Below are 23905 nucleotides of genomic sequence, written 5' to 3' on the forward strand. Positions count from 1 at the left end.
CTGGTTAATATTGTGGGCATCACGGAGGCCATAGCAGCCGCACAATCCACAGATGACGCTGGCCCCATGTGAGCTGTTAGCGGCGCCACCCACCGCCCCGTTCCAAAAGGGACGCTCATAGCACCCATCCATTTAGCCTGCCGCTCTGTTTACGAGTCGGTCAGGTGCGCGAGCTGCAACGATGTGCTTGTGTGATCGTGTGTTCTTGTGTTTGCTGTAATGAAATATAATTCAGTTCGCGTGCGCATAAGTGCCAGAAAATAGCTTGTGTCTCGCTGCAAACTCGCCGTATGTATATATGACGCGCCAGCCAAATGTATATCAACCATGTTCATGCCGTAGGGTGTGTTCCCTTTGTGTCTGGTTGTGGAAAGTTGTGTGCACGTCGCAAACAAATAGCGCGTATTATTAGCGTGCCACAGCTCGTGCACTATGCACCGGCACGTATGCTGAGAGTAACATCGCAGCACTGGCAATTTGGAGGACGCTTTTCGACCACGTCATGGTGAGTAACCGTGCTTGCTAACTACACACGTGTTATGCGTGCTTCTAGTGTGGGCATAGAGTGCCTTGCGAACGTAGGAAAGAGAACTCCCACGAAGATGGTGGAACCTATGCCGATGCTTGCTGGGTGTCAGAATTTAGTTGCGCAAATTTATTGCCATAATGCGAAATTGAAAATTTTCATAGGCGTTTTCTTCCGATGAGAAAGATTACGTTTGGAAATAATTGTGTTGATCATGCGCACCTGTGCGTGAGCTCCCGCTTTTCTGCTGAAGTCGCATGATAACGACTCATCTGCCTCTTGACGGTTTCTTACTGCAATGGCGTTTCCTCGCTTACAAATGAATCGACGCTGTAAATAATCTCTTCTTACAAGGTTTTCGGTTTACAAGCAGTCTTAGGGAAAAAAATGTCAGCATTCAGCTTGCTACTGATACAAGTTTCTTTTGAAGACAAGGGGTGCTGCCATAACTTTCATGTGACTAAACATTACAGAGGAAAGTTGCTTAAAGTCATGAAAGAAACTCTACACTGTAAACGGAAATAGCTCCGAGGTGGGAGTATAACGCTTGTCCTCTAGCGACCCCCCGGTTCGGAGTTTATTATGCTCCGTATGATCGGAGTAGAATTTTTATTCCGTGCGAGCGGAATTCTTGAGTGGAATTATGGGAGTTATTTTTTCTATCTTTTCTTTCTTTTTTGCTTTGTAATGGACGGAGTTTTTTCGAGGTGCAACGAGAGTATAAAAAGAGGCATCGCGTGAGTTTGCGCGAACATATTTACATACAGAGGCAGCTGGTCAAATTTCGAAATATGCACACGATACCGCATCAAATTTGACGAAACTAGTCAATGAAAGCACATATATCATGACATACATAAACAGTTCAGAAACGCCCAATGCAGACATTTGAAAGACATCCCATGAACACGCGATACTCAAAAAGCAACGGTGCCAGTATATATAGCCACGATACTGTGTGCCTCGGAAACGCCTAGGGAGCAGCTGTGCTGTGTTCAGAATTACGACTCACATGCTCGTTCATACGAAATGCGCCTCTCTGATATTAACAGAATACCTTAATCAACAAAAAACTGTTAATTCAGAATAGTGAGAGAAAAAGATTAATGGCGTAAATTTTCACAATTAGCATGCCATTCAATGAGTGCTGGAGCGACTTCGCACACTGCCGGCGTTCGCGGCCAAAAAGTTGTGCGTTGGTTACAGTAAGCAAGAAAAATGTAAGTGCGTCTGCTTCATAGCAAAATTAAATTTTTGAGATATAGTGGTAGCGTAGCAACAAATCATTACGTATGAGCATGACCCGCAGCAGCCGACGTAACACCGAAAATGCGCAGTCATGCATATTATACACCGCACTACTTGCTCCGCGTCCAAGCAATATCTCTCGGTTGTGAATAGGAGCTACATCGCTGATCTCTCGAGTGAATCCTTAAACTCGGAGCCAGCAGGCATGCGTCTAAATCAGTGTCTCGGATAGAGCGTAATTTTAATGCAATATCGGAAGCAACGACGTGACCAAACCTATACGCGCTATAACAATTCGATGCACATCGCTCAATAAGAAGCTTTATTTACAGTACGCATACATTTGTCCTACCGTTTTTCGGGTGAGAATATCCGTTCGCAGATACATAAAAAAGTTGCTTGCACACCGATCTTCCTCACTGGCAACACAGCACCGCAATGAACTTGGGGTACGCCATTCATGTGCGACTAGCACGGACGTCGTCGCTCCAACAGTGGCTGCTGTTGCCATTGGTACGCGGTCCTTTCAAACATTACACCGGAGGTTGTCAGCATGTACCCAAAAGTACATAAAAGTCGTATTTGCCGTAGTGAAGAACACAAGCCAGGGTCACGCAGCACGAAAACACAGTCAGAACCTGAGCCGACATCAAAAGCCAGTGAGCAGCTTCGAGGTATACTTAAGCCTTTTTCCGCACTTGAAAACACTTCACAAATGTAAACAAACCGTCAACCATGAGCACTGCCGACTCCGCCGAATGCGCCCGGTCACTGGCGAGGCGCACAGCCTCATGGGAAGCGCCACGTGACCAACCTCTTTCGACGCAGAGGAGTTTTTTAAAACTCCCTGTCGGAGTTTCACGGGAGAACAAGATTTTTAAGCGGAGTAAAATCGCGTCATGTCGCCCTAATACTCCCGCAGCTAGCCAGCAGAGTGAAACGAGGGACTGGCGCTGTTTTGCTCCCATACATCGGAGTAAATGTTTGAGGAGGGGAGGTTTTAGGGCACATCATCTGTTAAAAACTCCCAGGTGGGTTTATTTTCGTTTACAGTGGTATCGTTATGTAAAGAAACATTTTTCGTAATGCGCGGCTGCTGCGAAGCGCGTGTTCAAAATTGTGCTTTGTTTAAGCGGTCCCTATTATCATGACATTCATCACTGACTTAGACTTTGTGCTCTGTTGGCACCCTGCACCAGCGCAGGCATTGTTTACGTGACTGTTTTTACATGCTCCTTGCATGTGTTCATGATGTGACAGTCTTACTGTGCCACAGCTATAAGTTAACACAGAATGCTTTCTGTAGTGGTGAAGCCGTGACCCACAACAGTGTCCACCAGTTTCCATGGCCATGGCTGCCACAGCACGGCGTGTAATCTGGATGGACGTGTCAGGTATGCAATAAATGCATGTGTTCAGAAAAGTAGGATCTCGGGATCATATGTGGATAAGTTTATCAACATTTTACTTAACGTAGCTTAATAACTAGGCTAAGTATTTATGCAACTTTACTCCACTTGCTGCTTATTTGTGGTTATAGATATTATGCCCACATTATCGTGTTCTGTGTAAAACTTCACCTCACATGTCCTGACGTTTAGTATTTTTCTCGCATCAATCACTTGGCTGCAAGTTAAATTTTATTTTTGCTTATTACACAGTATATTTCTTTTTATTTTGGTTTTTTTTGTTTGAAACTGTGTCCTATACCTGTAGCATATATTTCCATATTTTCATTTGTGCTTATGCGACACACATGTGCATTTTGTCCATGTAAGAATTCGAAGTGTAGTGTGCCGTATATGTCACAGGTCAGAGCACGCAGTGTGCATAGCATTGTTTAACACTGATATTTACAATTATTTCTGTCTTGTTCTCAGAATAACTGCCACTGGAAAATGCACATTTGATGAACTCGAATTTCTTGAAATAAAACAGGAAGGCCACTATTCATTGTGCTGCAGTTACTTAAGTAGTGAGGTGTTTCATGGTAAGCTTCCTGTATATTTTCTCCCTTTCTTCATATTCTTTGTATGCTGCGCCCATTCATGCTGGTATGGATTGTAGCTGTTGTGAATGTGTCTACCGCAGCAATGTTGAAGCTAGTTTGCAAGCTAGCTAGTTGAAGCTAGCCGGCGCTGCGGCGCTGGTCCCTGCATGTAGCGTCTGATAGATACGCTGGCCCTCCGCCCCCACACAATGCAAAAGAATAGCCTTGCGTAGCTCCGAATTGAATGCGGTGGCTCTGGATGCCAGCTAGTACACGTTGAGCATCTGCTGCCACATGCTCCCATGACAATGACGGACGGCCGGGCGTCGGAAGGAAAAACGGTGGCGGAGCAAGCCCGGTGAAGCTCATGGTGGGCGGATACGGACGGCGCAGCGGGGCTGGGGGTACGTTCACGACATCCTCGTCGCCAGTGTGGTGTTGACCGAAGGTGGAAGTCAGACTCCAGCCGTCCCGATGTAAAAAGCTGTTTATTAAACGCATATAACCATATATATATAACGAAGTACAGAAGCGCCCTCTGGGGCGCTTCTGTACTTCGTTAACGAAATTGAATACAACATAGTCGTGTCCACTCGGTGAAACTTGTAGTGTCCGTTTGAGTTTGCCGGTCAGTTCAGTTAATGTAACTTTTCAGGACAAAATTTACACAGGGAGGGATGTGAGGCCATACAATGTGACTTCGGCTAACAACTGACTGTTTACGTTACTGGAAGGATTTAAAAAATAGCACTGGATGTGCGCTTGTGTTGTGCACAAGTTAATTTGAAAGGGAAGGCAGCAGTTGTAATACAAAGGCATAAAATCACGATAAACGCTGTTTGCATAAAAATTATGTAGATAGGTACAGACTAATTTATATCCCTTGTTATCTAGAAAGGACGCCTTTCTTCATGCATTGATAAAGGGTGCTGGCTAACACGTCTTGGTATTTGTGTGGTATGCCTGACTGATTTCTCTAGCCAATTTTCAAGCATAGGTGTAAACGGATAAACAATCTTTATCCGGCCTGAAGCTCCATTGCGACAATGCGGGGCCAAGTCGGATGAGCATACTAGTTTTTGAGTGAAATATGGTGATCTCATGGGTACACATTTAGGCACAGGCCAGTCTGCCCTATCTACATTTGAACGTATGTGAAAGGAATCCAGTCCACAGCAGTTGCGACGCAACTGACCACGGCGGCGGTCAGACCTGTGAAGCAGAAGAGGGTGCTGAGAATCTCTGGGTCCGGACAGGACACAATTGGAATCTGAACTTGGCAACGTTTAACGCTAGAACGCTATCTAGTGAGGAGAGTCTAGCAGTGCTATTGGAGGAATATAATAGGGCTCAGTGAGGTTAGGAGGACAAAAAAAAACATTTACAGTGCAAAAAAGCGGGCACGTCCTGTGCTACCGGGGCTCAGCGAAGAAACGAGAACTAGCAGTCGGATTCCTGATTAATAAGGATATAGCTGGTGACATGCAGGGATTCTACAGCAATAATTAAAAGGTGGCAGGTCTTGTGGTAAAACTTAATAAGATGTGCAAATTGAAGGTCGCACAGGTATACCCACCTACATCTAGCCATGATGACCAGGAAGTCGAAAGCTTCTGTGAAGACGCGGAATCGGCGATGGGTAAAGTCAAAACAAAATACACTACAGTTGGATGATTTCAATGCCAGAGTAGGCAAGAAGCAGGCTGGAGACAAGTCAGCGGGTGAATATGGCATAGGTTATAGGAATAGCAGGGGTGAGCTATTTGCAGAGTTTGCAAAACGGATTAATTTGCTGATAATGAATACCTTTTTTCGTAAGTGGGATAACAGAAAGTGGACGTGGAGGAGCCCGATTGGCGAGACTAGAAATGAAATAGACGTCATACTCTGCGCTAACCCTGGCATCACACAAGATGTGGATGTGCTCGGCAAGGTGCGCTGCAGTGACCATAGGATGGTAAGATATCGCATTAGCCTAGGCTTGAAGAGGGAACGGAAGAAACTGGAACATCAGACGCCGATCAATGAGTTAGCGTTAAGAGGGAAAATTGAGGAATTCCGGATCAAGCGATGGAACAGGCATTCGGCTTTAACCACGGTGTAAGAGTAGGATAGGTGAGCGAACGGAAAGGGAGAGGCACCGCTTCGCGCCGGGAGGATAGTGCAGTAGTTAGCCGGCAGTTCAAGAGAGGGCGCACCAAACTGTGGCCCGCTAATGAGCTTCAGTGCGCACGTGCGCCCTTCGTATTGCCCGCGTAGCGGCTGTTACGCGCCTCTTCCCGTCCGGATGTCGCCTTTGTGTGGGTCGTGTTTGTTGCTGATCCACTGATGACATGGGGAAGTGCTTCGTGCCGTTTTGTAAGACAGGCTACAAATCTTGTGCGGAAAAGTTATCACTTTTCAAGCCACCGAATGACGACGCCAGGTTGGAGGCATGGAGAAGAGCAATCCCGCGCAAAGATCGTGTGCTGCAGCGGACGGACCGTGTGTGCGAGAAACATTTTGCTCCTCATTTTATTCTAAAAACGTGGTCCTCTGAAATAGATGGTCACGTTCTGATGTCAGGGAATAGAAGAGCCGGCCTAACAAAGGACGCTGTGCCTTCAATTTTCGAAGGAGCACCGAGTTACCTTACCAAGAAGATCAATAGTCCTAGAAAAAGAGTGAAGCGGATAGAGAAACCTGCAGCAACTTCTGTGCGTCCCCCGAATTACACCAGCATATCTGAGGGTTCATCACATGGTGTGGAAGCGTGCAAGACCACAGCCACAAGCCACGAAGAGGAAAACAGTGATGGCATTGAAGCTTTAAACCACTCTTCATTCGAGTACTTACTCGACTTCGCATCGAACATGTGCTTACCAAGGTCATCGTGGGCAGTACATCGGATCGATGAAGAGGGGATCAAAGGCGTTCTGGTCATTGATGCTCGCATACTGTACAGTGACGGAAGCTGCTGTGTATTTAATAAGAAGTCTTTGCACGTAAACTTAGACATGGCGGTCCAAGCCTACATTTTCGATAGGCCAGTCGACTGCACAGCAATAGGAATCAGCCCGTCTGTCTCAACAACATCTGAACTTGAGAGCATGGTAAGAACTTTTGACAATGCAAACGTTTGCTGCGGCGGACCAAGTTTAAATAGCTTTTCGTCTGTGCTGCCAGAATGTGCTTATGTGGACAACGAAAAAAAGTGGAGACATAACAAATGCCCGTTATTATCACCTGCAGGTGGCATATGTCGGCCATGCAGTGGCCTCCACAAAACACTGCAATTGCATGCTGATCGACAAATGGCAAGGGCAAAACAAAAGGTACCGCTTCAACGGATCAGGCTTTCTGCTGTGAGGAAAGGTGTACCGTCAGCCCAACTTGAAAGAATCAACGCATTGCGCCATGCAAAAGCCACTGTACTGCGGTCTCGAGCACGACTTTTAGCACGAATCAAATTACTTATGAATCAGTGGAAAAACTGCCAGCAAGAATTCGCAAAAGTGAAAGAGGAAGGGCTCGCAGAGAAGCTAGAAAGTGTTGATTTACCTGCAGCACAGTTGCTTCTTGTAAAGGAGTGCATTGCTGCAGCTAAATGCACGACGAAGCAGAACAGAAGGTACACTGACGACTGGCTGCTGCTGTGCCTTTTGCTAAACATCCGAAGCCCTGCGACATACTCTTTTCTGCGCAGCAATGCCATATTACCTCTGCCATGCGTTTCCACTATCAGGAAGTACATCAGCCTAGTGGGGCTGAAGTGTGGTTTCGACGAAGCGTTTTTTAAGGCCCTTAAAATGAAAGTTGCCCCGAGACCAGCATTTCAACGAAGAGGGATCCTCATTCTTGACGAGATTCAAGTTAGAAAGGAGATCACGGTGAACTCACGAACACTGACATATGCCGGGCTTGTTGACTTTGGTGAGAATAACAGCCAGAGCAATGAGCCGGCTGATCACGGGCTCGTTTTCGCCTTCGCACCGTTCGGAGAAAAATACTTGCAGCCAGTGGCTGTGTGCCTCCAAGGGACCTACGAAAGGGACGCTCCTAGCGCAGCTACTGCTTCAATGCATTGTACACTTAGAAGAAGCGGGCCTTTTAGTTGATGGTGTTGTTTGTGATGGCGCCTCTACTAATAGAGCAATGTGGAGACAGCTTGGAATCAGCGGTGCTCTGGGGCATGTTGTAAATGCCTTTGAGCACCCACTGGATACATCACGAAAGGTGCATGCGTTCGCAGACGCACCTCATCTCTTCAAGTGCATACGCAGTCATCTGTATGACAAAAAAATGTTGAAGAAAGGCGGAAAGTTCATTAATGGTCTTGCTACGACGCCCTGTTTGTAGCAGACACCAAAGACGCAACTGAGCTGAGAGTATGCCCAAAATTGACGTACAACCATGTTAATCCTTCTAACATGCTTAAAATGAGAGTGAAATTGGCAACCCAAATTTTCGGCAATTCCGTAGCAAAATGAATTTTGATTTACGAACGTAGAGGAGCACCCCGGCTGGTTAATGTCGAACCGACCGTTGAGTTCACAATCTTTATGAACAACTTATTTGATGCCCTGAACCGGCGGTTTCCAGGAGAAGGTCTGACTATAGACTGCAATGATTTTAAAGTTCTTGAGAGAGCCTCTGATTGGCTTGACGAATGGGAGGAAGAAGTTACAAAAAGAGAAATTCCTCAAGATCTCTTCCTAAGCCGGTCAACTGCGGAAGGATTAAGGGTGACGCTCAAATCTGCTCGTGAGCTGTCAATCTTCCTGTTGAAAAAGTGCGATTTCAGGTATGTCCTGACCAGAAAAATGAATCAGGAACCGTTGGAATGTTTTTTGGTGTTATTCGACAAGCGGGTGGCCAAAACGAACATCCAACTTTTCCAACGTTCTTGCAACTGTACCGTACGCTGTCGCTTTACTCCCTCCTGAAGCCACCGCGGTTTGGTAACTGTTCAGCTTCCGAGAAAGAACAGTACGGCGTTGTGCCCTTGGCTGACTTAAAGAACGCATATAACAGCTCGGCATCGAAGGAACTGAACAAGCTGGACCAGCTGAAAGAGCGGCTCGACGGCCTAATCGACGAAGGGAGCTGGGAGTGCGATGAAGTGTTTGAGTATGATAATAACGATGCAAGTGTTGTTGAGTGTATAATTTATTATGTTACAGGGTTTGTATCCAGGAAAATTTTCAATCAGACCTCCTGCACTACGCGCAAGAAAGCACTGGAGGGTCAGAAAGGCTCGTCAAAGGTGCCCGAAGCTGAGCTTGTTAATTGCAAAACAAGGGGCAGACTCACGCACCCTAACATGCACCTCTATCGGCTTTTCATGGAAGCTGAAGAACGTTTCTCTAAATACGCAAATCTGGGAGATGCCTACGACAAAACAATTGATGCTGTACTAGAGAAGTTCACTTTCACTTTCCCTTGTACTATCCACAGGGAGGACATTCTCGCCAAGCTACTCCATTATTATATAAAGCCTTCGTATGCGTCAATACTGCCATCAGTTGAAACGCAAGCACGTTGAAAAAGGCCAGGACTTGCGTAAAATGTCCAAACTTGTGTGACCACAAGGAGCCGAGCTGAGTGTACTGTTTGTTATTTTGATTGTATGCACAACAGTCGAATTTAGGTGTTCCGTGTGTAATAGTTTTACAGTGACTACTTTTTGCCTCATGTGTGAAATAAACACATAGGTTTCTACCTGGGTTGTAAATTTTTCTGAGCTACGGAAAACACCCACTATCATCCTCACAGAAATCGCATGCAGTTCTCGCGTAACAGAACTAAGGCATGCGTTCAGCCGCTTTCACACACAGATATTCATTTATTTCCCCATCGGAGGGCCGTAGCCGCTGGATTCTCAAACGCGACTGGTAACTTGATGCGCCCTTCATCTCATTCTTTAGTGAGAAGTAGACGCTGTCTATGTTATAACTGAGAAAAATTGCAAACTATGTAATATTGGCTTGCTTGGTTCCCGCTCCACCAAAGCTTCTTCGTAGCGTTATCTGTCGTCTTGCGCGAGCGTCGATAAAGGGGCTTTACGCTCGGCCTGATCTGCGGACAACTTTTTCAGAGTTAACAATGATTCACAGTAAAACAAACGCCTAAAAAATCAGCTGATGACCGCAAGTTTCCCCGGAGCTGCATACGGAGACGCTGTGCTAGAGCCATGAACGGCGCCGCTACGGGCACAAGTTGGAAGCGCCATCTGTCGAGCGAGAAGGAAGCACAACAGTATAGTCCGAGGGCTGGCGGCGGCGTTCGCTCACCTAAGCTGTCTTTCACCGTGGTTTAGATTAATAGAAACAAAATCTAAAGACCTGCTTGCTCCCGTACAGCTAGGAATATATTTCATGCGTTTTGAATATTCGTATCCAAGGGAATATTCGCAACTGTTAAATGCCTCGTTTTTTTGTTTCGAATACGAATACTAGCTAAAAGTGTAATATTCAATAATAAAATTATTGGCGTATTTTCGTACCCCTATTTATAATGCGTCAGCTTGATCGCTTCAGATGGGACCCTTGATGCAAATTCGAATGTGCGAAGTGGTTTATTGAAACGAGTTGGACGGTATACAGCTGAATGTTTTCTCCCCGCATTAGCATGTTGTCGAGCAACAGATTAAGTGCCTTCATTTCTCACAATGTTCAGACGTATTCTTCAAGCGGCTGGGTCTGGGGTTCCCGAGTGTGTTGGACGGAATTGAACTTTGCCTTAACGAACTTGCACCCGCGCCCCCCCTCCGTGAGTACCCTCGTTATACATTTGCGGTCTAATAAATCGGACATGACGGTGGCCGCTAAAAGTACAAATATTTGGAAACCTCAAATATCAGATTCACTAGAAAATTGAGAATAAGCCACACCTTTCTTGGCCACTTCTGCCATAAAATCGCATTGTCACTTTCGGGAAAACATACGTACCCCAAATCCACGTGACTAGTGCACGATGCGTCGGTGTCTACCAGTGATGGCCGCGACAGCATTGACACAATGCAAAGGTCGCTGTCTTATCACTCTGCCGGACATGCTGTTGGCTGTTAACGATTCTGGTGTTAGTCCCCCAAAATATTGCTGAAGTGAACGTATCTTCAAAAGTCGTCATCGGCGAATACCGCCCGCGTTTGTCAACGCGTTGGCTTGGGTATTTAGCGGTCGTTTGTAACCATATTCGCTCGTTTGAGCGCAATGGTTACAGTTATCATTGCTTGTCTATGGCCAACGTATTTTCTGATGTGAATGATGCACAAATAGCAATTCAAACCACACCGCGAAATTAGGCTTACCTTTGTTAGGCCCAAAAATTGTGACGTCTAACGTCCTGAGACTGCACAGTGGATCATGCTGGACGCTGTAGTGGACGGCTCTATGTATTGACCACCTCTTCAGCATGTAATACTTGATGCACAGTACACAAGTGCTTTTGCATTTCGCTTTCATTGTAATGCGGTTGCTGTGGCTCTGATGGCGCTCGTAATCTCGTGCTTACCAGGGCAACGCCATAGCCACTCGGCCACCTTGGAGGGTGTGAACGAAAACAAGTTATCATACGCTCTGCGTGAAATAAGTGCAAGTCTCATGCCAGGTACCATCACTGCAGCATGCCAGCAGGAGTCACCTGTCCGCGCAGTAAGCGGAAAGACACAGGAAGCGCCGCTTTTCACACAGCAGGCGTCTCACTGCAGGGCTGTGTGACCGTGCCATCCGTGAAACAGCATGCTATGGCAGTGGCAATGGCATATGTCCACGCAGGATCAGCACTGGCTGGCTGGCTACCTATGGCCAATCCAAAATCCACACGCACATTCTGCATATGGAATTTTGTATGTCGGGTCGGTCAAACATGCCGGAAAACTAAGGTGGTATTCTTTTCCGATCACTTTCGGCGATATTTTAACTTTTCCAAGGTTTGGTGTGAATAGTGCCAACGTGCCGGTGTCTATTGGCGATAGTTACTGGCCTTGCAAAGCACGCTGTCTTAGCACACTGCCATGAATATTGTCACCTGTAGAAGCCAGTGCATCCAGCAATAGTCCCCTCGAAAGTGACTGTCTGCGAATACCGGCCCCGCTGTGGCAAATTGCCTGTGCTGAGGATCAGTTTTTTCTTACCAGAATACATAGTTTGAGCTGTGAGTGAACACAACTTTGATTGGTGCATTATGGTAGACCTGACATTTGATTACGTTTCGCTAACCTCAGAAAAACTATTTGGAGTTTAGAATGTTTTTCTTTGTATTCAATAATTCATTAGGTCATTGTTAATTATAATGTGGTTCCACAAAGTAGAGCACGTGCCCACTCTGAAGTCTGCCGTCAGTAGTATTCCAGTTGATTCCAGCCAAGATCACTTAGCCTTCAAGTGAAGATACACTGTCATACGTAGAAGGCAGCTCTATAAAGGGTAGAGATAGTTCTCTGACTGCTCGCATGTGAAAAAAAAATGCTGTCACATATGGAGGATATGAATATACATCATAACATGCGATGCAGCAATGTTGCAGATTTATGATGCAAAGCGTGAAGTAAATATTTCGTGTAAGGTATCGAGAATCTGAACCTATCTGCCGCCGAACAGGAGAAGTTGTGTTTCTGCGACCAGTGGCTACAGCGCACCGCGTGCACTTGCAGGTCCAAATGCTTTTACACACCCTTACATATACGAGTTGTAGCGGTCGCATATTGTAACGCACAGTTGAGTAAAGGAATTTAGGTCGTATACGTTGGGCGAACTTGTGCCCGACAGGTGAGTCTCGCTTCAGCGTGTAGTCTTCTCGCAAGAGTTCCACGCACCTCTTCTTCATGCCCCGCGATGACGACGCGTTGCTACGATCGCACGTGCCTTGTGAGTAAGTACGTTTTGTTCGCTTCACTTCTGGCGTCTTTCCCACGTGGCCGTAAACGATTGGGTGGGCGTCACTGGCGCTCGTGATTTGAGGCACCTTGTGTCAGTATCAAGTTGTTGTTCTTTGCAAGGCGTAGCAGATCAAAAACTGCACTGCGAGACATGCACTGAGACTTCAGTGGCCGTACTACTTCCATACGTTTTTCTGTATTGCCTGCTAAGTATCAATTCGAGTGCAGTTGAAATCTGCTGGATTCCCACGTAACGATCCATCATTTGGAGGGTGAATTTTTCATTTATCGTTCGGCTGTCCATGCAGGGTGCCTCAACTTGGTGGACTTGGCCGTCAGTGAGCGCCTGTCCGAGCCCCAGTGCGAAGGGGCGCGCCTACGCGAGGCGCAATACATGAACCGTTCGCTGGCTAAACGCGGCAACGTCATCCTTGCCCTCTCGAACCGGGTTAGTAAATATCTTTGTGGTTTTCGCTGGATTTATCGGGTTGCGCAATTGCATGCAGTTGCTGATGGAACACCTTTTGGTTTTATATGAAATAACTGCTCTTGTATTGCCAAATGCGTGTGTAGTCTTATTTACAGAATCGGCATCTGTCTAGAGCGCATACAGGAAATAGCTATGTTGTTTCCTGAACTTTTTGCAAGCAAGGGTGTACAAATACCAAGCCAATGGCCTCAGAGATTGATGCACGCTGGCAGGTTTTGTTTCGGCCGTCCCATTCACCACGCTCCCCTGCAAAGTAGCTAAAGTGGCGCGCGCGCCCGGCTAGCCCGAAAAGGCGCTGTTAACAGAGGGTCGTCATTATTACCTTAATCGTCCTTACTTGCGAAGAACGACTGAGGAATATGGAAGAAAGTAAATGGGCTGCGAGAGTGTTTAGGTATTTCTAAATGAAAAGCATTGATTCACAGTGCAGGGACAGAACTAGGAAACTTACCAGCAAGTATGCGGCCTGTAGGGTGAGCAACAAAGAACGTCAAGCGGAAAGTCAGAGGCCGAAATAATCTCATGGGTGGCGGCAATGGAAAAGAAACCAGCTATGAGTAACTACATCAGAGGAGGAAACGAAATCAGGAAAGAAACAGTTTATAACTCAAAGGGAAGCTCATTACTTGTCGAAGCGAGATCGGGATGCCTTGGAACATGCACCCATAAAGCGAGCTATAAGAATGAAGAAGCATGTGCTTGCTGCGATAACGCTAGGGAAACGATGGAGGATGATTTATTAGAATGTGAAGATATCTGCCGAGCTGTCGATTTAGGCACCACTGGCCTCCTTAAAGCCCTTGGTTTCAGCGAGAGCAGCGGGAAAGTAAACATCTCTGCAGTAGAGATTAGCGAGAGGGGATTGTATACGATTGGCGTAAGAAAAGTAGGGAAACGACAAACAATGGAGGCGTACAAAAGTGCACGATAGGGGTTAGAAACATTGGTTATCGGAATTCATCATGGTTTTTACTTTTTTTTCCTTTAACCTAGGTAGGGCATTAGGCAGTATAATACGAAGAGCTTGGTGGCGCAACCCACCGCGCCGTTCTTAAGACAATGTTCGTAACATCCATACATCCTAAAGGGGTCCGGCGCCAGTGGAGGCCGCGGTTGAAGGCAGACCGCACGAGATCTCGGCGTGCACATTGACTTATCTAACGCGATAACGTCGCAAACAATTCGGCGTGGGCAGCGTTGTCCATTAGAGGAAAAATCATCCCAAACCACGCATCCCGTACCATGCAGGCCCTCCATTTTCCGCCAAGTCGTTACTGATCTAAGTGAATTTCCGAAAGCAAAATACGTCACACAATCCGTAAAGTAGACTTGCATACAACCTGCAGTCATGATTGCGTCAGATTGTATTTCGAATACACGAGAAAACACAATTCTGTCACGCGGAAGTTTACACACGGACCACTTTCCCAGGAGGCCAAGCTCACGTTGGAGCTTGGCCTCCTCGCAGAATATGTCGAGGGATCATATACATGAATAGTAACTGCATTGCAATTGCCAAGGATGCTGCAAATGAATTCTTGAAGGCTACGCACTGTCAAGATAAGTAAAATATGTATTTTTTCATAAACGAATATATTCTTATGTCCTAAAGATTGTGCCAAAAATAACTGATACCAATGCTTCCATGTTGTTTGTCTATTTATTAAGAATGAAAATATCACACGTACTTTAGAACTATATCACTGCGAAACCAGCAAAGCAGTGCACGCCGCTGATATGATAAATGTACAGGACGTGAAAGGAATAAGTTGAAGACAAGTATGTTAATGATACTTTGTCATTCGAAAGCCTTGGTTACATTTTTGTACATATGCAACGGCCAGGGAAAAATCTCAGTGACGCTGTCCCTAATTCCTATGTACTGCGCAGGAGCAGATGTCACCGGTTGCGTATCGTAATTGCACCGAATTCGTAGTCGTTTTATACGTTTTATACGTATAAAACGTATACGTACACGCTTTATACGTATTGGGATCTTCTGAGAAGGCTTTCTGTCACTGCCTTGAGCACCGCTGGTGAAATGCTGTGGCAGACTTCAATTATCCTCTCCTTTAAGGCTTCTGGAGTAGTCTTTTCCGTCGTGTATACGTGATCCTTTATATAGCCCCAGAAGAAAAAGTAAGGAGGGTTGAGGTCGGATGGCATTGCCGGCCAAAGCACAGGCCCGTTTCTCCCTATCCATTGCCCTGGGAAAGTAACATCAAGGCTTGCTCGTGCTTGACTGTCGTGCTTGACTGGCCCCGTCGTGCTGACACTACATTGCGTCAAGCTGGGCTAGTGGCATGTTGCAGCAGAAGTCTCCATCCTGCCCTTTGAGGAACTAACATACCTCTTGCCCGTCAGAGTGTTGTTAAAAACATTGGGCCAATGACTGTGCTGTCATATATTCCGCACTAAACGTTAAAAGAACACTGGTATTGGTGACGGGATAGTCCTAGCCAGTGGGGATTTTGCTGACTTCTATAGTGTCGTTGTGGATATTTACTTGGCAATTTCAGGAAACGTTTATCTCGTCAGTCCGGATACTTTGGTGAGAAAGTCAGAATCCTGCTCCTCCTGAATAGTAGTCCAATTCGCAAAGTTGAGTCTCCTTTGAAGATCCCTTCACTCCAGGCATTGATGCGACTGCATGTGATAAGGGCGCAGTTCAGCTGTTTTCAAAATCATCCAGACAATTGAGTTGGACACACCGAGCTGGGCGCTCACGCTGCTGGGATGGGGATCTTTGCGTTATGCGACGGCAGGTGCATGGGCGTCACCACGATATCCAGCTCAATTTCACAATCTTCGCGCCGAAATGTTCTTTCGGGCGCGAAAAACACATTCTCGAGAAAATCCAGAATGATTTCCGCGCGTCGTGGGTTGTTTTGGTTGGTGGTCAGAAAAAATTTCAAGAAGGTGCTGAAGCCCCATAAGCCCTCCCCCCCCCCTTGGCTCTGCCCCTGATATATATATATATATATATATATATATATATATATATATATATATATATATATATATATATATATATATATATATGTATGTATATAGCCCGCAAATTTCGAAGTATGGCGTTTCCAGCCCATGACGATATCTTGCAGATACCTTATACATTACACTTCTACACACCAACGTGAATGTAGCGGCAGCGTGTCTGCAAAACAAAAGAAAAAACTTATTCTACAACACGTAGGCACTGCAGCATGCACTTTGCCCTTCGTACACCCTTAGCCGGCGTTTCCAAATCGGTTAAAACTACCGCCCCTTTCACTCCGTGTAGATGGTCGAACAGCGTAGCTGTGTTAGTTAGGCCGAGTGTTACACCATGCAGGTCAAAGCTCGCAAGCAGTCTGTATTGTAAGTATTTTGTTTCGCAATTCTTTCACCATATTTTCGCATTTGCGTGCTTCGCGTGGGGAGCATGCTTTAGGAGGGCTTCCTATTTTTGCGCGTGAGCTAAGCCCTACGACGAGCCCGTTCACGAGCCAACACTCGCTCACTCTCGCGGTAGGCAGCTTCTTCCTCAGGAGTACGCACTATTCCTGGTCTTCCCAGAGTTGTTCCGCACATTCCATCCAAGCTACTACTAATACGAAGCTCCGTATATTGGGTGCAAGGCCCACCACTGTAGATGAGGGCGCTGCAATCATTTTGGCGATTGACGTCTTTTGTGTTCCTTAATGAGATTTAATGAGAACGTTAATGACGGCATAACCGCAGTCCGCCGTTGTCGGTTGCTTTCGACGTCTCGAGTTTCGTCGGTGGCGCGGTTAACAGCATCCGCCCCGCATTGCTGCTTGCGATTCTTCAAAATTACTAGAAAACTAAATCTGTCCGTCAAATAAGACAATGAATCACTCGTACCCCCGTAAACGCATCCCCATTGCGACGACAGCGTCATTGTACTCTGGAATGAAGAGCGGCAACGGAGCTAACTGCGAAAGACGACTATGACGAATGCGGGAGCAGTGGCGCGAGCACGTTCGCGCGGTAGCGCCATTGGGCGCCAATGAGCCTGCTGTGGAAGACGACGACGCTCGAGCCATTGCTGACGATGATAGTGTCAGCGAACTCCAACAACGACGGCGCAGGGTCCGCATAAGCAGCTTCGCTGTAAAAATCTTAGAGCAGCGCAAAAACATACTTTTCTCGCCTCACCCATTGCGCGCCAGCATTACCAGGTGCGCCCGAAAGACTACGGGGCACATGAAAAGCCCTCGGTCGCGAGCGCCGCGGTATGGAGCAGGAGCCGGACACGCCCGCCTCAGAAACTGCGCTGTCTGCGTGCGATTGGGACGGCCGGAGAAAAACCTTCCGGCGTGCGCCAATCCCAAACGCCATAACCAAATGCAGTATAGACCACTTATAAAACCAGTTGCCGGTGTAATGGAACTGTAAGCGGTACAGCACCACAGCCAAAAACATCCTTTAAAGGCTGCTGCGCACCTGCGAAACACGCATACACACGTATACGAGAATCGAGGTATGGGACCGGGATATTTGCATCCGCGTAAATTTTAGCAACGTAGAAATGTTATTGCCGAGGAACTGTCTTTGCAATAAGCAAAGTAACAGAGAATGAACAAAGAACGGTATAGGAGAAAGTCCCCTATACCCGTCCAGACCTGCTTGGTTATTTAGAATTCTCCTGTGACATCAGACTCCACAGAACTAAATTAAGAGGGCGACCGAAATAGTTTCGCATAACTTCTGGTGCCTAGTTGGATTTCTCGCTTTGATCCGCGTTCGCGATGTTGAAAACAGGGCGGCCGCGATTTGAGTTAACACGATCCGAATGTTGCTCGTGCCACCTGTTCCCTCATTTTCATTGTGGAGGTAGTTCTTGTCCTTTCGAAATGGTACCAAGTCAATGAAATGCTTCACAGCCGCTGTATTGCAAAATCGAAGTTTGGTCGCAGGCTACTGACAAGGCAACGCTGTTAGGCCTACAGCGGGAGTGTCGGGTAGCATGCCGTTGTGGGCAGCTCACCCTTGATGTGTTCGTATCCGTGTACAATGAAAATGGAGATCACTTTTATGGCTCAACTACAGGTGGCACGCTTGAAGGAGAGTTTGGGTTCGCATGTGATCAGCCATAGCAGCTACTGCGAATGCCTACGAAGCTTGCATGTGCACATACCAGTAAACGTTCTCATATGGACATTGGACACAAAGGATAAACGCTCCGAACCGAATATGCGGAACATAACTTACACTGACGCAAGGTGCAGTCAAGGTAGCACGAGCTGTATCTGCACTTGGCAGTGACATATACAATAGAATACGTACGAATAAAACCTCGTTCATACTTTCTGTGAAAGAGCAGGAGAAAAAACGTATAAATGGGAAAACGTACGATCCGAAGTAACAAATTATTCAACGGACTCGACTGTAGTTGACAAAAACAACGTAATGCGAGTCGTACACAGACGCACATCGAACTGGCGGGGCTTCAGTGATCCAAGACACGTGCGCTTCATCTTCCTATTACCAGAGTCCTTCCATTTTTTTTCTGGTCACGAAAGTGCCGCCTCAGTTTCATATAGAGCCAGCGCCCGCCGCTAGAGGCGCAACCATGCATGAGAGGGCATGCGAACGCCGCTACCGCTGTGGTTGTGTGTGGTGCAGCCTCGGTATTCTAGCTTTCTCAACTTCCTCAACCGTCGCTTTAGTTTCACGTAACTATTTTTAACATTGAATATGCTTAAATTACTGCCTGAGCGCGTCTTCTGCCATGATATGAGCGCCCGGGAGGAAAAAAAAAAAAAGCCGCTCATAACATGGAGCTGCTGGCGGTCTCAGATAAAAAAAAAAAAAAGCTGGGATTTTAAGAGCCAAAACCACGATACGATCATGAGGTGTGCCGTAGTGGGGGACTCAGGATTAATTTTGACCACCTGAGATCGTTTAAAGTGCACCTGAATTTAAATAAACGTAAACAAACGTCTGAATGAGATTTATATAGGATTAATGCAAGACAAACTTCGCTACTAAAAGTCTTTAAATGCACCTAAAGGTCTGCAAAGCCATGCCATTTCTGAATGAGATTTAGGTAGGAGTAATGCAAGACAAACATCGCTACTAAATGTCCTTAAAATGCACCTGAAATTAAATAAACTGGTGTTTTGCCTCTCGCCCCCGTCGAAATGCGTCCGCTGTACACGGCCGGCTGGACTCGGTTCACATTTCTACATCATCGCCGTTCGCCTCAGCACTTTGGTGGTCTCCGCTTTTTAATATTTGCCTGAGATTACACTCCGCACATTCGCAACAAAGCGCCAGTGGTCCCACTTTTCACCAGATGCAAACATATGGGCTGTTGCACCGCCGCTTACCAGTAAGTAAGCGCCAACTCCCCGTTGCGCATAGCACGAGATTGTTCGCCGAGCACAGCTGTTCACTTTCTGTTTAACTGTGGCAGAGAAGGACTCCGACTGTGGGCAGTATCTTATAAGGAGATCAAAAGAATGAAATTGTTATTGCAAAGGGCTGCTACCGTAGAATACTTGATGACAAAGAAAAGGAAATTGAGCTGCTCCGTGCGCTTAAGATTTCTCTGCAAAGCGATGCCATTTCTGAATGAGGTTTAGGTAGGATTAATGCGAGACAAACTTCGCTACGAAATGTATTCGGTGCGGCTTTTAGCAACGAATCTAGGCGAACGTAAAGTGTTAGGACCGGCGCAGTTGAAACTAGCTGTATTGTAATTAGGCAATTGCCTTTGCAAACAGTCGTTTAGAAGCGTCAGTAAGCCCAGAACTTATTCACGCTGCTCGTGGTTTCGACGCAGAAACGGCGAGACTAGGTATTTTGGTTCTTGATGCGCAACTATTTACAATATGTTAAAAACTTTATAATTCGATTAAGAAAAGGAATAGAACGTGTTGGTGCAAAAACAACATGCAAGCACGATCTTTCATTTATCATTGAAATAAGCGGGCAGAAATGCAGACAGCAGAGAGGTGTCCGGTCACGAATGGTCCACCATTCACAATGCAAGTTTGTTAAAAGCATGACACTGATATAATAAGCATAAAGAAATAACATCAAACGTGAGAGATATGCATTGGGGGGCAGGAAACAAACATGAGCAAACGAATGGCAATAAATACAGAATACATAATCGATTGTTTCTGTCAACAAGAAAGTCTAAAACATAGACATTTCATAACACATGGCAAAACAACTCTCAAACGAACACAAGTAGCCGCATCACAAATACAGCATTTTTTTTAAATGGCTTGTTAGAGATACCACCATTCTACTTCTTCAGCTGTTACTTGCAACACGTGTTCAGCATCGTTGTCTCACCCCGCCACTTCAACTAAACAGCCCAGCACTCGAAAAATTGCGTAGCGCATGCACAGAACGCACCCGATCACTCAGCTCGTCTCGCACTGCGCACGCGTTTCGGTACGCGAACGATGCCCTCTGTGGCACAGTGGCGCCGCGTCGCGGCACCTTTGGGCAGTATATGAACCTCTCCCATAGCGTGACGGCGGAGTTTCGTGACCAGAAAAAAATTACCGACGATTACGTTACTTCCTAATGCGAAATTTGAGCGCAGCAAATAAGCTGTTTCACCTTTTCGATAGATTGAGGCAAAGAAATCGAGCAACACATGTATGCGCTATCACAGAATTTTTTTTTTTATTTTTCACACGTATTCCTTTAACAAAGACTCCACTAACAGTTCTTGACAGTCATGAAGGAAGCTTTGTGGTCGGAGAAATAGACTGATATATGTTCGACTTGGTACACCAATGCTTGATTCTCAAAGACGAGATCGCGAGGTTGTCACAGCCGTGGGACGCGTTACGAGCGAGAGGAACGGGATGTTCTCCCGCATAAGTGTTAGGAAATTGCTGTTTGTCTTTATGTCAACATTAAAGTCCCCCACTACTAACATCGGTGTGGATCGATGGACGGTTAATGCGAGTTGCAGGAAGTGCACGACGTCTTTCGTGAGTGCGGTAGCGGACTCACGAAAGCGGTATCAGTCGGTCGCTGCTAGCGCTGGGGGGATGAAAGGGGGGGGGGGGGCAGAGCTGGTTACGAGGCCGACGATAACGCCGACGACGACGCGAAACCCAGGAACGGACGCCAAAGAGCCATTTGTGTAGCCAGCCCTCCTCCACAGTCTCTCCTCCTCCCTTCCATCATCCTCCCTCGCCCGGAGAGCCGACAGCGCGCATGCGCGGCGGCTGAGCAGCAGATTCGTCGGCGAGCTGGTTACGAGGCCGACGACAACGCCGACGACGACGACAACGCCGCCGACGACGACGACGACGACGCGAAATCCAGGAACGGACGCCAAAGAGCTGCGCTCTAAAACATGGAAGGACTCTGCTATTACCTTGCGTTTTAACACGGCGACGGGAAACAAACCTAATTGAGTTCGTGGGCGACGCCGGATACCGCCGAAGCGGAACGTGACGCTCGCGTCTCACTGCCTGCAAGAAGGAACGGGGGCGAGTTTGCAATATCGCCTACTAAAAAATGTGCAGTACACTACCAACTGCATTACGCAGTACGCCCCCACGCGTGGTAAAACACTCGGTCCGCTGGAGACCGACCACTCAACGCGAATCGGAGTCCCGGTGCCGCAACGATCCGCACGGCGCTTCGCGTCACGTAGATATATCAACTGATATATACATATATATCAACAAATTGTTGAGTTAATTTGAATCGTACATTTTCCCGGTTAGTACGTTATTTTTATTTTTTAACCGTGTGGATGAGGTTATACTTAGCCAATCTTGGCCAAGCCGCGCGGTTCGTAATTGTATAGTTCTCTTGTTAGCAGCCTTTGAACTAGCACCTCTCCAGACAATGCGCGATTTGGTGGTGTCGCCATGACATAGGTTCCATCCCGCCATGCCCAGAGTTTTGCGCACACCGCAGGCAGTCGCGTCTTCGGGTCGCTGGACTGGTCATGCGCCTGTACTTGAGCCACCCACAGATGAATCGAAGCACATGGTTGACCTGGAAGACATGGTCTCGACAGTGAGAGGGCTCATCGCGGCATGCCGCGGCGACTCCAGTATCTACGCTACAGAGGGCGCCGCTACACACGCACACTTTGCTTCGCTCGGCGCCTGTTACATTACTATAGTCGATTATGGATTATCTGCCTTACACAGTACGTGACACGCATCACTCCGCTTTCCAATTTCAACTATGACATCTACCTGTATTTGCTCGGTGCTGCCTGGAAATTTGACTCTTGCTTAATGGGCGATTGCTCTTTCTGCAGTTACTTGATTTCAACAGTTTTTTAACATGAATTCGGGAATCGCAATAAGTATCTACTGACTCACTGCCTTCGCTCAGTAGTTGTGGCGTTTCGTTTTGGAATGCGAGGATGCACATTCGAGTCCCAGTTGAAGTGGCAACATTCCCACGGTTGTAGTATTTGCAGTATAGAAAAATGTTTTTGTGCGAAAAATGCTTTGGTTCAAACCTGCACCAAAATATCGCCACGGGTACATCATTATCATTTTCGGGTGACCTCTTTTCAGCGTCTAACAAATGTTATCGCTCAGCGCGGGATGCATCGGCATCCATCGGAAGTTTCTCGCATGTTATCGATGTTTCTACCCGTTGTCTATTGCCATCCAATCTTGTGTAATCTGATTGCATGTGCGACGCGAATAATGTAGAATTTTCGGGAAGACACGCTGGCACCAGCGATTACCATGGAACCTTCGATGACCCATTTATAAAAGCCGATGCACTTGACTGGCTTATCAGATTTTCGACTATCGCCGACTGTGTTCGCCGCTATCGTTTTCCTTGAGTGTAGCCTGCTTTTGAGGATGCAGTTTCGACCAATAAAACGATGGTTTTGTCAATCCCTTTCGCTACCTTCTCCACCGTCACTGCTGTTTGACAACAATATTGGGCGCAGGTTAAGAAAACCTCGTGGTGGTCAGAAATAATCCAGATTGCACAACGACCACATCCTTCGTAACTAACTGTTTAGCTTTGGGGCGCTTAAAAACTCCAAGGTATAACTCAGTGGCGTTAAGATATCAACACTTGCGAGATAACATATCAAACGTTATGCTAAAGCGCTATTCTCGAGTGATCACCTTTGGTATACGAACGTTTTTCGGAGATTTCAACTTTCGCTCAATTTGCCATCGTACGCGTCGAAGCATATAGTCACCAGCATTCCTGGCATTGTTGCCAGAACACTGTCGGTAGTATTAGTTATGAAGGGGGGGGGGGCGGCAAGGTTAACTTACCAATTTTGTTAAAATTGGCATGTTGGTTCAAAAGTTGTGTAACTTATTATGAATAAATGTTCTGGATGCCCTATATTATAGGATGCAGGCAGCGTTTTCCATTTTTTTTATGTGTTCATGGATGCTACTCTTCACTAATTTTCATCCTAGAAACAATCTTAGAAACGGTATTCTCCTCGATATTTTCGAAACAATAGTATTTCTAAAAGGGGGGAAACTGAGAACTTGTGCAAAGATATCAGGACACAAGAAGTGCCGAGTAAAAGGCTCATTCATTCTTCTCTCCTATCGCGCAGATAATAGCCAAGCTTGCCGATCGACTTCTTTATGCTTAATTCAAAGCAAGCATAATTTAAATGTGCATATTTCTGCCCAATTACGATTTTGGCCACTCATCTCCTCCTAAAAGATTGCCGCTTGTTTAAAGATGCAATGTTGAGACCCAGCATAACAGGTATTCCGACTCTGACAGGCTCTTTTGTCTCTGCCCTGCAGGCTGACCACGTGTCATACCGAAACTCCAAGTTAACGCACC

Source organism: Dermacentor albipictus, unplaced genomic scaffold (genome assembly GCF_038994185.2).
Source record: "Dermacentor albipictus isolate Rhodes 1998 colony unplaced genomic scaffold, USDA_Dalb.pri_finalv2 scaffold_14, whole genome shotgun sequence".
Taxonomy (NCBI): domain Eukaryota; kingdom Metazoa; phylum Arthropoda; class Arachnida; order Ixodida; family Ixodidae; genus Dermacentor; species Dermacentor albipictus.